The sequence below is a fragment of the Centruroides sculpturatus genome, unplaced genomic scaffold, assembly GCF_000671375.1.
Source record: "Centruroides sculpturatus isolate CEXI.00-Female unplaced genomic scaffold, Cexi_2.0 scaffold120, whole genome shotgun sequence".
Lineage (NCBI taxonomy): Eukaryota > Metazoa > Arthropoda > Arachnida > Scorpiones > Buthidae > Centruroides > Centruroides sculpturatus.
Window position 1 is genome coordinate 52,842 of NW_019384554.1, and position 11,864 is coordinate 64,705.

Here is an 11,864-nt window from a genome sequence, read left to right on the forward strand (position 1 = left end):
TTATCAAAGTTATTATCCACTTGCATGATTATTTTATTGGTTACGTCAATTAGGACTTCTTTTTGAAGAATAGATACTCCTGCGATTTCTATCATAGAATTATATGATATTATATCACCTTTTCAAATTACTGGAGCAATCAAATAAAAACAAAACCTTTGAATACCAGTAACAGAATTTTAATGAAAACCTATGGCAGGCCTTGGTGAAGGCTGAAAAATGCCTTCACAAGGCCTGCCATAGGTTTTCATTAAAATTCTGTTACTGGTATTAACGTTCATAGTTTCGTTAAAATTCTGTTATTGGTATTTTAAAGTTTTGTTTTTATTTAATAAATGATCAGTAAAAAGTCATTTCGTCTGACAAGTACATCTGTAACATACTAATGATTGGCAAAATTTGACAAGAATCCCAGCTTGCCTAGTGCATACAGTTCAAGGGTCTGGTGGAGGTATAATGGTCTGGAGTATGTTTTGCTGGCACAGAATAGATCCATTGATATTGCTAGAAGGTTGTGCAAACTCTAGGTTTATCTGATACACCAGATAGAAGAATAAATGTTTTTCAACTTCCCATTTACATGTGACACAATGATAATTACCGGTGCATTATCATTTGATTTCATAAAACTGACCAATGAAAGCTCAGAGAAATCCTTTATACCATTCATTCGTAATTAAATCGGTAATAAAAAGAAAAAGTTAGAAAATATACTTTAAATTATGGCAATTGCGATTAAACAAATAAAAATTATCATCAAATACTACGAAATCTAATTATTTTGATTCTTAATTACAAAGTTTACGAAACCACACCTTTCATCACTGGACGACGCCATCTTGTATGTTTTGTCCTTTGACAATCACAGGTGGCGCTTGTTTTATTTTTTATATATGTATATAAAAAATTACATAATTAATTAATTTATTGTCATTAATTAATTAAATATTATAATAAAATAACAATTTGTAAAATTTATTTAAATTTTCAACAGGTAAAATCTCCAGCCACTAACGGAGGAGTGGATAAAACGTGATGTTAAAACTCCAGTAGGGTCAGACTTGATAATGAGTAAAATCGTCATTAACATTTATACTCTGTTTTATAAAACTCATCCCTCTCATCAAAATTAAGCTTTTTGCAATTTTATAGTAATTAAAAATATAAAATATTTTTTATAACAAAATTTCATAATAAAATTGTATGTGGCGAAATCTGTTAAGCTATAATTTTAATAACTTTTATAATTTTCTAAATAAGATCTCATAATAGTCGGGAAAGTTATACAACTCGTTACTGTATTTTATTTTTCCTGTGGTTTTTCGTCGAAGTTCTTCCGAATTATCATTTTTTTTTTATTGTAAAATGTTTCTCCTTTAGTATAACGTTGTTGTCACTCCGAAAAACCGTAATTCTACGTGTAGTCTTTGGAAAGAGGGCAAGAATTCCGTTCCATTGTTAATCCGTTAACAATTGTTCGAATTGCTCGTTCTAAAACTGACGTCAAGAGACGTTTAGAGTCGGGACGTCGACACGAGTTTAAAATTAAATTCTTTTTATTACGCCAAGACTGTATATCGTATATCTACATACGTTCCTGTACACTGTACAATGATTAAATTCCTAAAATTCGAATCCGTATATTGGAGTTATTACAGTTTAAATGAGACGGATAACTTTATATACGAAGAGCAAACAAAAATACGACAGTATTTATAGGCTTTATGGGCATTGATAGATGTTCTATAATATATAGACCAAATATACTTTATCAACGTAGACCATAATGAAAAAAATCGAATTTTGTTTAAAATCCAAAATTTAATTTAAAGCGTTATAACATTAAAAAAACAAATCTATGTCAAAATAAAATTTCCCCCAAAACTTCCGCCATTTAAGGAAGTTTTGGGCGATTCTTGTCATTCTATCAAATTCATCATCGAAAACGTAACAATGCGCTTCTTTTTTCAGAAAAATTTCATCTCTCATCCATAACTCTTCGTTCTGAACTTCGACTCTGAATAAAGAATTAGAGTTCGCCTTCAGAAACAACGGTTTGGATAAGATTACTTTAGCGAAATAATCTATAGGAAGATTAGTCCTTTTATCACTCGATGGAAGAAATCGGGTGAGAATAACGTTTTCTCGTGGCATGGACTTGAAATATATCGGAAGACTCAGACAAGTAACAAAACAATCTTCTTCTACCCAAACTTGGCAGAAGAACGTGCTAAATTTTGGTAACGGTCTGTCTTCAGTAAATCCTAAATTTCTTCGATAGTTATACATAAATAGAGAAATTTGAGATTGGTATCTTCTATCTCGAGTATTTTGACAAATAGCGTTGCCACAACTCCACTACCATTCACTTTCGTCAAACATTCTCAACCCTTCTACTTCTTCGTCGCTCAATAAGTTTTTGTTGAATACTTCATTCTCTAAATTAAAGCGCGACATAGTAGCAAATCGAATTAAATGGAAGAAGGGCTGCATGGTTCTTCGATACAGCTCTCTGTTTTTGATAGAAGAGAACGCTTCCTGTAAATTGCTCCTAGAAATTCGTCTGGTCGTCCAATTATATATATTCAAGAAGAGGGAAAGTTCGTTCGTATTTCTGTAAATTGGACGGAAGAGGAACCTCGATACGGTCGATTCTTCGCAGTTTAAGAAATCTTCACTCTCCAATATTTCGTCGGTAGACGAAGTAAACAGCTTCCAACAATGAAATTGCACGAAGATATCTTCGTGTTTGCAGGCGAAATCGTGAATAGAGCAAACGTTGCCCACTTTCATTTCTTCGATCAGCGATCGAAGAAATGAAAGTGGGCAACGTTCGGCAGCGATCCACCAAATTTATGATACCGACTTTTTCACTTATTTCGTAAATGTCCGTGGCGTTTTTGACAGACATGAATTCAATTTCTCCGTCTGTTATAAAACTTGTGAAGGAATATTTATGTAATTGCACGGAAAATGACGCTTAACCAATTCTATTTTAACACTTACCCGATCACTCGATTCATGATATCAGACGTAACGTTCACGCGGATGTAACTCTGCCCTAGTGTTGGATCCATAATCAGTTCCGATTTAAACCCGGGGCAATTCTGAATTAGAAAGAATCTGTTCAATCGAATTTTGTTTCCGTCCGAGCAATAAATATTCACCCGTTCCGATTCTCTTTCCATATTAAACGATTTAGTATATGGGCATTAATAACAGATACAAAAAAGGAGTATTGTTGTAGAATTTCTATTGTTTTTTTTTTGTATTGTTTAATGTTTGAAATGTTGTAATATGTGCATTTCCCTAATTATTATTTCTTCCGATAAATTATATTGGCAATTATGCAGTTAGTTATGGGAGGGAATAATACAGGCGCAAGCTCATTCAAAGCACACACTAGAGAGTAAAGCATTGCCCTGCCATTACACAAATTATTTCCTAAGAAATTATAAATTATGCAAAAAAAAAAAAAAAATTATTGAAAAGTATGTAAAGCCTGGTAAAAAGAGATTAAATTATTCGACATTCTTAGTTATTCGGGAAATTTATATAGGAGCTTAACTACTTTTTAACGTTTAAATAGTACCTTCTAAAACATTAGTTTAGAACGTAATATTTAAACGTTTACGTCTATAAACCACATCCCTTACTGCATATTCAGTGAAAAATTCTTCTGAATAACTGTTTGATTCCAAGAATTTATAAAATTTATTTTAAACGAAATTAATATTTAATTCGCTTTGTTTGGAGCGTGCTATCAGATCGGCTTGATCAACCTTCTTTTTATTTAACAATTAAACATCTATATACAGTGCCGTAACTAGCTATTCTTGCGCCCTGTGAAAGAATTTGCAATTAGGCCCCTTAATTAATTACATTTGGGAAAATAATAAAACAAATACATGCATTTTGGGCTCCCCTTCTATGTGGGCCCTGTGCGAGTATACCTGTTGCACCTGCCTAGTTACCTAATTATTAACAGCAAACTGATAAGCACGATTTATAATTATTTAATGTTTCTAACCAAAAATTTAATTAGTTAATATAGTAACAATTTTTATTTTATATACAGTACATAAAATCACAATATACAGATGCAAAATAAAATTTCATCTTTCTCTGTTCTTATCAGCTTGATATCTGATATGGTTTCCATCGGGCAATATTGAACTGATTTTTGGAACTTTGTGGGGAACGGGGGGCTTGCTCCCTCCCGGCCGCGAGTTGCCCGGGTATCGCACCACACCCCGGGATAGCCCACCCCCCTTAGAGGGGATATAATTAACAAAAATTAGAAACGGACATGAATTAACAACAGAAAAAATTTTCTCTCTAAACATTCTTTTATTGGTTTTATTGCCTATTGCCTTTTTACAGGGTCTACAGCCCTTTAGTGAGTTGTTTTTGGTCAGCTTCCTTACACTATGCAGTTTTAGGAGTAGGGATCACTTGTCCGACCACACGAAGAGCCATCAAGACAGAGGGAAGTCAAAATTTGCAAAATATGGGGCGATGTGTAAATAAAATGGTTAATATATTTATCAATAACCAGAAAATATTACTACAATTGGTTTTTAGTCAATAGGTTGTGACTGCCGAATGACCAAAGCGTTTAAGGCGACAGCCTATTCCTCTGGAGAACCAAAGGTCGAATCTGGGCGCTAATTTGCACTTAAATGGGAAGGTTTTCAACCAATAGCAAGACGACTTGGATAGAGTCATACTCCGACGGAATTTGAATAAATATCGCAATCACTTGATCAAACAACGATAATGATGATAGATTTCATTTGATAAGTATTCACTGGAATTTTAGAATGAAAACGAGAAGTTTAGTAGTAATGCAGCGATGAACACTTGCTTGAAGTATATAAGAAAGCTGTTGTAATGCATAGAGAGATCATTTTTGTGAAAATAATTCTGGATTGTTTATTACTACAAAAACTGAAATGTGTATGATAATCTGAGTCAACTTCAATAATTTCCTTCTTAAATTTTTTCATCTGCAATTACAAATGGAAATTATATGTATAATCTCATATAAAACTTACATAATGTCTTGTTTTTTGGCACAATCGCGCATCAAAATGTCATGAGACATTTTACACAAGCCTTAGAAAGGTTGCCTTAGGCTGTTTTAACTAGGATCAAATTCACTAAGTTATGATTCAATGAATCTAATCGTTTTTCAACTTGAGATTTTTTAAAAATAAATTAAATCTCATTATATTGATATGATAAACATCAATATTTATAACTTTGTTCATAATAAAAACATTCATGTAGTGATAAATAACACCTTATGAATTCGGTAAGTACAGGGTCCCACCAAGGACTGAAAAAGTAAGACAATTTAATTGAAAAAATAAAACATATCCAGGCAAAAGGAAGTTCTACATAGTACTAAAGCTTCTTTGTACTGTACATTATACTGTTCTTCCAAATAAAACTCTTTGTTGTGATATTGTAATAAATTATTACCATCACATTATGTTCACACTAACAAATTTTCATTCAATTTCAATACCTCCTCCTCGGTGCATAACTTTTTGTCAATGAGTGTAATGATTATACTGTATATATATAATATGAAAAAAATAACAAAAGACAATTATGTGCATTATATCTATGAAGTTTTATTTATAAAAACATCAAAATATAAATTAAGATAAATTACATTTAAAAATTGCTATAAATTCTCCCAATNTTTTTGTCAATGAGTGTAATGATTATACTGTATATATATAATATGAAAAAAATAACAAAAGACAATTATGTGCATTATATCTATGAAGTTTTATTTATAAAAACATCAAAATATAAATTAAGATAAATTACATTTAAAAATTGCTATAAATTCTCCCAATACAAGTTTGTAAATATGAATAAATAATTATAAATATTAAAAAAAAAAGTAGCTATAATACTTTTATTTTTTCCCACACTAACTTTAATTTTAATCATTCTTTGAATGCAAAAAAGTTTTTACAAATACTTAAAATATTTTTATTGTATTAAATTTGTTTTAAACCATAAAAATAGATGAAGTTTATAGTTGAACCATTATAATATAGTTTTATTTGATATAATCACTTACAATTTAATATAAAATACATACATACATACATACAATACATAATATCAATTTTTATTCAAAACTGAATATCAAGGCAAGAGTTTTTATAATATGCAACAATGGATAAATATGTTATAAATATCTGCAATTTGCATATTGACTAAAGTATTCTTTGAGCTTTTCATTTGAAAAATTTTAATTATATTTATTTAAAACATCTGTTTTACAATTGTAAAGTTTATCTACATTATTACATAAATATCCATTAAAACTGTCCCAGTTTCTTTTAAATTATTACAGGAATGTTAAATATATTCAAGAAGAAAATTATGACTATTTTTCACTTTGTTTTTTCTTTACTTCTGTACAATTTTTACATCAATTAAATTTAAAAAATAAATTTTAATAAAAAAAAAAGTTATATGGTAAAATGTAAAAATATAGGTATGATAAATTTAAAAAAGTATTTTAAAATTTACTTCTTATAAAGAAATAATTTTGTATGATATTTTTGTATTTAATCCAGTTAATATTGAGGATAAAACATAATTATATACCATATATCAATGTAGGAATTAAGCTAGCTTTTATCCAAATGGCAACAACTCAGAACTGCCTACAAGTTTCATTGCCTAATTCTCAAAAAAGGAAAAAAAAACAAACACAAAATAATTTTAAAAAGAAATTAAATTTGTCATATTCGAATAATAATAAAAAAAATTCAATTTTATAAAAATTATTTTATGCCATCTTAATTTGGCTATAACTCTTTGAAATCAATTAGACAAATTAATATATAATTTAAAAATTTGTAGCTTAATCCCTATGAATATAAATTTATATTAAGAAAAATAAACAACACAATAAGACAAAAATTTTTTCAAATACATTATTACATATTTAAAATAATTTTAAAAGTATTATAATGTTTTATAAAAATGAATAAATTTCTGTAAACAATTTTTCTGAAATGAATTTATAGCATTTCAATAAATATGCTATATTATTGAATGTAATTAAAAATTCAAGCAATGTATATTAAAATATTAATATAAATTGTGTAACCAATTAATACACTTTCAATAACTGTTAACATTCAGACTGAAATGTTTCTGCAATTAAAACATTTGGTAATGCTTGCATTAATCCATTTATAAATAATTACAGATGTGCTATATGAATGAGGTCCAAAAAATAAATTTTATTTTTGATCCTTAAGTTGTAAAAAATATGCAAAGTTTGGTATAATAATAAATTGTAAAAACAAAACTACTTGCTTAAGCTTAAGGAAACTGAAAATATTTATTTTGAAATGTTTTTAATTTCAGCATACATGTAAATAGAATGCAGACCCGAAATAAATTTGGTTTTTTTAAACAAGCAACTTTGTTCTTTGATTTATTCATCTTTAAGTGCAACACTATGCTATGTGCTCTGTAGATTTCAATGTTCATTAAACAAAACTTTGTATCGAACAAAAATCAGTAAATAAGCAAAACTATAAATCTCATTTGATAAAGAACATCTTAAATAATTTATGATATTCAACAAGATAAAATATTTAGTATATTTCATTAATTTATATATATTATCATGAATGCAAACAGCTATTAAATGGTATACGTTATTGAAGTACAGTCAAACATTGATATAGTGACCTAATTAGCACCATCCTCAAAGTGCCAATGAATATTTGTGTATGGATCATCCTTATAAATATGAAGTCTGCTTTGGCATCTGTGAATTACTAAATGTACAAATTTTGTATTGAAAACCGTATTGTTACACTAAATCATGTGATTTTTAAATGTTCAAATTCAAAATTTTGTGTAGACCTCGTTGAGATGTTACTTAATTTTATTGTCTCATTCAACTGACTGCAAATTTAAAGGAAAACAAATGGACAGTCTAAATCAAAGTTTGACTGTATGTCATTTCTATTTCTATANCTTACACAAATTAAAAAGAGAGCATTTCAAAACAAAACATTAATATCTATTCCGTTAAATAAATTTTAAAATATTTCTTCAGAAGTATCAATAATTTTTACAATTCCAAAATATAGGCAGATTTTTATTTTATAAAATTGCAAAGAGTTTATTATATTATATTATATATATAACTAATACTGATATATAAGTTCTAAGTTTTAGTTTCATTAGAAATTAAAATTGCAAGATGCCTTTATTTTCTTAACACTCTCACTGTTTTTAGCTCGTATTTTGTATCACAAAATATATTTTAGGAATCAATTAATATCCAAATTATCCCAAAAGAATACTACAGAGAATACTTTGAATTATTCATAAAATTAATTTTAAAACAATCTGCAGAATGTAAGTATAAATAAAACCTTTAAACCAGCAAAAAGTTTTAGTTTTAGATAATGATTTTGGCTGCAGAAACAGCTGAAAATACTTGTAGCATGGCATTCGCTGTTCCCGCCAACTAGAAATATTTACTAATATTAATGCTTTCTGTTAGTTTAAATGTTTTATTTTATTATTATTATTTTAAATAATTTCACTTTAATCTTTAGCTGTGTTTATGAATAATATAGATCACTATATCAAAATTTTCTTTATCAAATCTATGATATGATTACTGAAGCATCTGACAATTCTGACTGGAATGAAAGCAATTGTCTATGACATTTCTTTCTGTAATAAATTTCAATAATGTAATAAGATGCACAAAGAAATAAGAAACATTATTATTTATTTATTTTAATATCATAGAAATAAATTCACTAATCTTATCAATAATTGAAAACAATTCTTATAATATTCACAATTATCACTTAAAAAAATCAATAAGTACTTAAAAATTAATACAAATAAATCATATTTAAAAAAACATGTAAAAACTAAATAATATATGTGACAATGAAATGTGTCTATTACAATTTTTTACTTTACTGACAACATTCATGTGATATATATACAATAGTAGTGCTGATGTATATTTATATTTTAAAATCTTACTATCACTTTTTATAGACAGTTAGTAGTAATTTTTTTTTATTTCATTATCGTTTGTGAAACTAAACACTAAAAATAATTAATCCACAAATTTTAAAAATCACAACAAAAGCAAGCATTACAACACATCTCAAACTTTCAAAGCTACCATAATTCAAATTAGTAACAAAAAACAAACTTATTAGTTAAAATTAAATAAGGTTTATTAAATATATAAAATAAAGATATTTGCACAATAATAACTCATCAGGAAATAATAAATAATATTTGCCCAAACAGCATTAATTTTTTAAATGATAAATAAATTATTAATATATTTTAAACTTAATTAAAAATACACATTTAAGTTTAAAATTTTCTGTAACATTAAAACTGATTAATATAGTTATAATAAAAGAGCTAACCTTGTAAATCAGCAAAAATTTATTAATGCATTTAAATCTTCATTATATAAATAATTAAATTTAACTCTTAAACATACATCTTATGAGCATTGGTGTAATTAAATATATTTGAGTTAAATAGCATTTGCAATATTTTAAAATGCAGTTTGCTAAAAATTATATTTTATATAGGATAAATGATGGAGTGATTAGCTTCATTTATTTTACTTATTTGTAAACCTCTTTCTATTCATAGAATACTCAGAGGTTCAATTCCAGCTGGTGATGCTGTGCAAAATATTTTTGTTGTATTGTGAAGTTAGTTATACCCATTTCCAATATGAGTCCTAATATTGGAATAAGTTATTGTAATTATAATTGTAACTAATGTAATCATACTGTTTGTATAGATAGCTGGAATAATTATGTCAGATATATGATTTTTTTAAATAAAATTTTATTTTTAATTGTCTAATAAAAATCGTCTATATTTAGAATTACAAATTTTTATTTTATGAGCTAATATTTAACATATATTTACATAAAAACTAAATTTAAAATAAAATATTGTTATGATAATTTTACTTCTGTAATCTAACATGATAGCTACTGTGTTTCTATCTTTTGATATATTACTTGGAGAAAGAAGGATGTCGTACTATATATCATCACATTTCTCCCTTTCCCACCAGACAGTCTGTGTTTGTGTGCATAAGTGCATGTATGTAGGCGTGCATGTGTGCATATGTGTCTGTGTGAAAAGAATGTAGACTAGTACATGATATTAGAAATTAATTAATCTGTTTTATGTCAGCATATTGTCTTCAGTTTTATTGAAAACTACTGATCCACAAAACCTCACATAATATATATAAAATTAATATAAGATCTATTAATTATTTTTTCTATTTTTGCTACAATTTCATAAAAATCATTTTCCTTACACAAATTAAAAAGAGAGCATTTCAAAACAAAACATTAATATCTATTCCGTTAAATAAATTTTAAAATATTTCTTCAGAAGTATCAATAATTTTTACCATCATCAATCAAGACTATCCTATAGTAATGAACGTTTATATGTTTATTAATTAAAAACTATTTCCATACTATTAAGATCAAAATATTTTTCCCTGTTTATTCCATATATATAATGCTTCTTAAAATATCAAGCAAAATTATATACATAAAAATTAGCTGCTTGATGTAATATTTAAATGCTACATGAAGAAATGGAGTAAACAACATTTTGTTTAGGAACATTGTTAGCTTAATACATTTCAAATCAGTACTTGCATTTTTACAAAGATAAACTATACTACTTTATCTTATAATCCTATTAAAATTAACTTTAAAAAACTGTCAAATAAAGGATCAATCAGCTATATAATTTTAACTGTAATTGAGTATTACATTTAAAAAAATTAATTAAAATTTTCTAAAGATATTTATAATTTTTAAATAAAAATAATTTGTTTATAAGTAGATTATAAATATCTCTGCTTTTGTAAGAATTCATACACCTCACTGGCAGCACATTACTCAATAATTAATCCTAAATTTGCAAAGTTTTAAATTATGAAATAAGAATGTCTTGATAATTATTTATTACAAATTTATGGAAAGAAATAGTTACTATTAGTACAAAATTCTACAATATCTTGTTATGATATTATTGCAGAGATTTACATTAAAGCTATTTCCTTTTTTATAAATCATATGAAAATAAGACAACATGAAAGTTTACTTATTTTCACAGCTATCAGTTATCCTATTTACTGTGTATTTATTTCATAACTGTATAGTTTCAATTAATTCCAATATCAGTTTTATCCATTACAGTATTGATTTTTTAATTACTGAATTTATGACAAAATACAGTTCTAAAATAAATTTTAAATAAAAAAATGTAACAAAATTTTTTAATTATTATTGTCTGAATAATTTAACAAATGCTATCAGATTATGTACTTAAACTATCTAGAAATTTCATTAAAGCATATATTAGTTAGTTATATTAAATGATTATTAATTATTCAGAAGTTATTAATGAATGGTTAATTACCAATGATTGATTCAAATAATTTTCATTTGTTTATTGTTCTATTTAAGATGTTTTAAAATTTCTTCATTTGACACAAAAAATTTTGTCATAATTCATTCAAATATCCTGATGTATCAATTTTAGAAATTTAAATAATTAATTAATTAATTCAGCATTTTTTATATAAGTAATAGTAATTCTAAAATCTGATGCCTCAACTCAATTTATAAATATATATTAGACTGTTATATGTTATTAATACAGTAATATAACAACATAAAATCCCATTAATTAAAAAACTAGTATTAATGTATGACAATCTGAAATATAAAGTATAAACCTTAAAATGGTTCTTTCTATAGCAAATAATCTAA

At 26.4% G+C, this 11,864-nt stretch overlaps 1 pseudogene; it reads left to right on the top strand.

Annotated features, from left to right (window-relative positions):
- The first annotated feature begins 4,109 nt into the window (after positions 1-4,109).
- Positions 4,110-4,272, top strand: LOC111623797 (annotated as a pseudogene).
- The last annotated feature ends 7,592 nt before the right edge of the window (positions 4,273-11,864 follow it).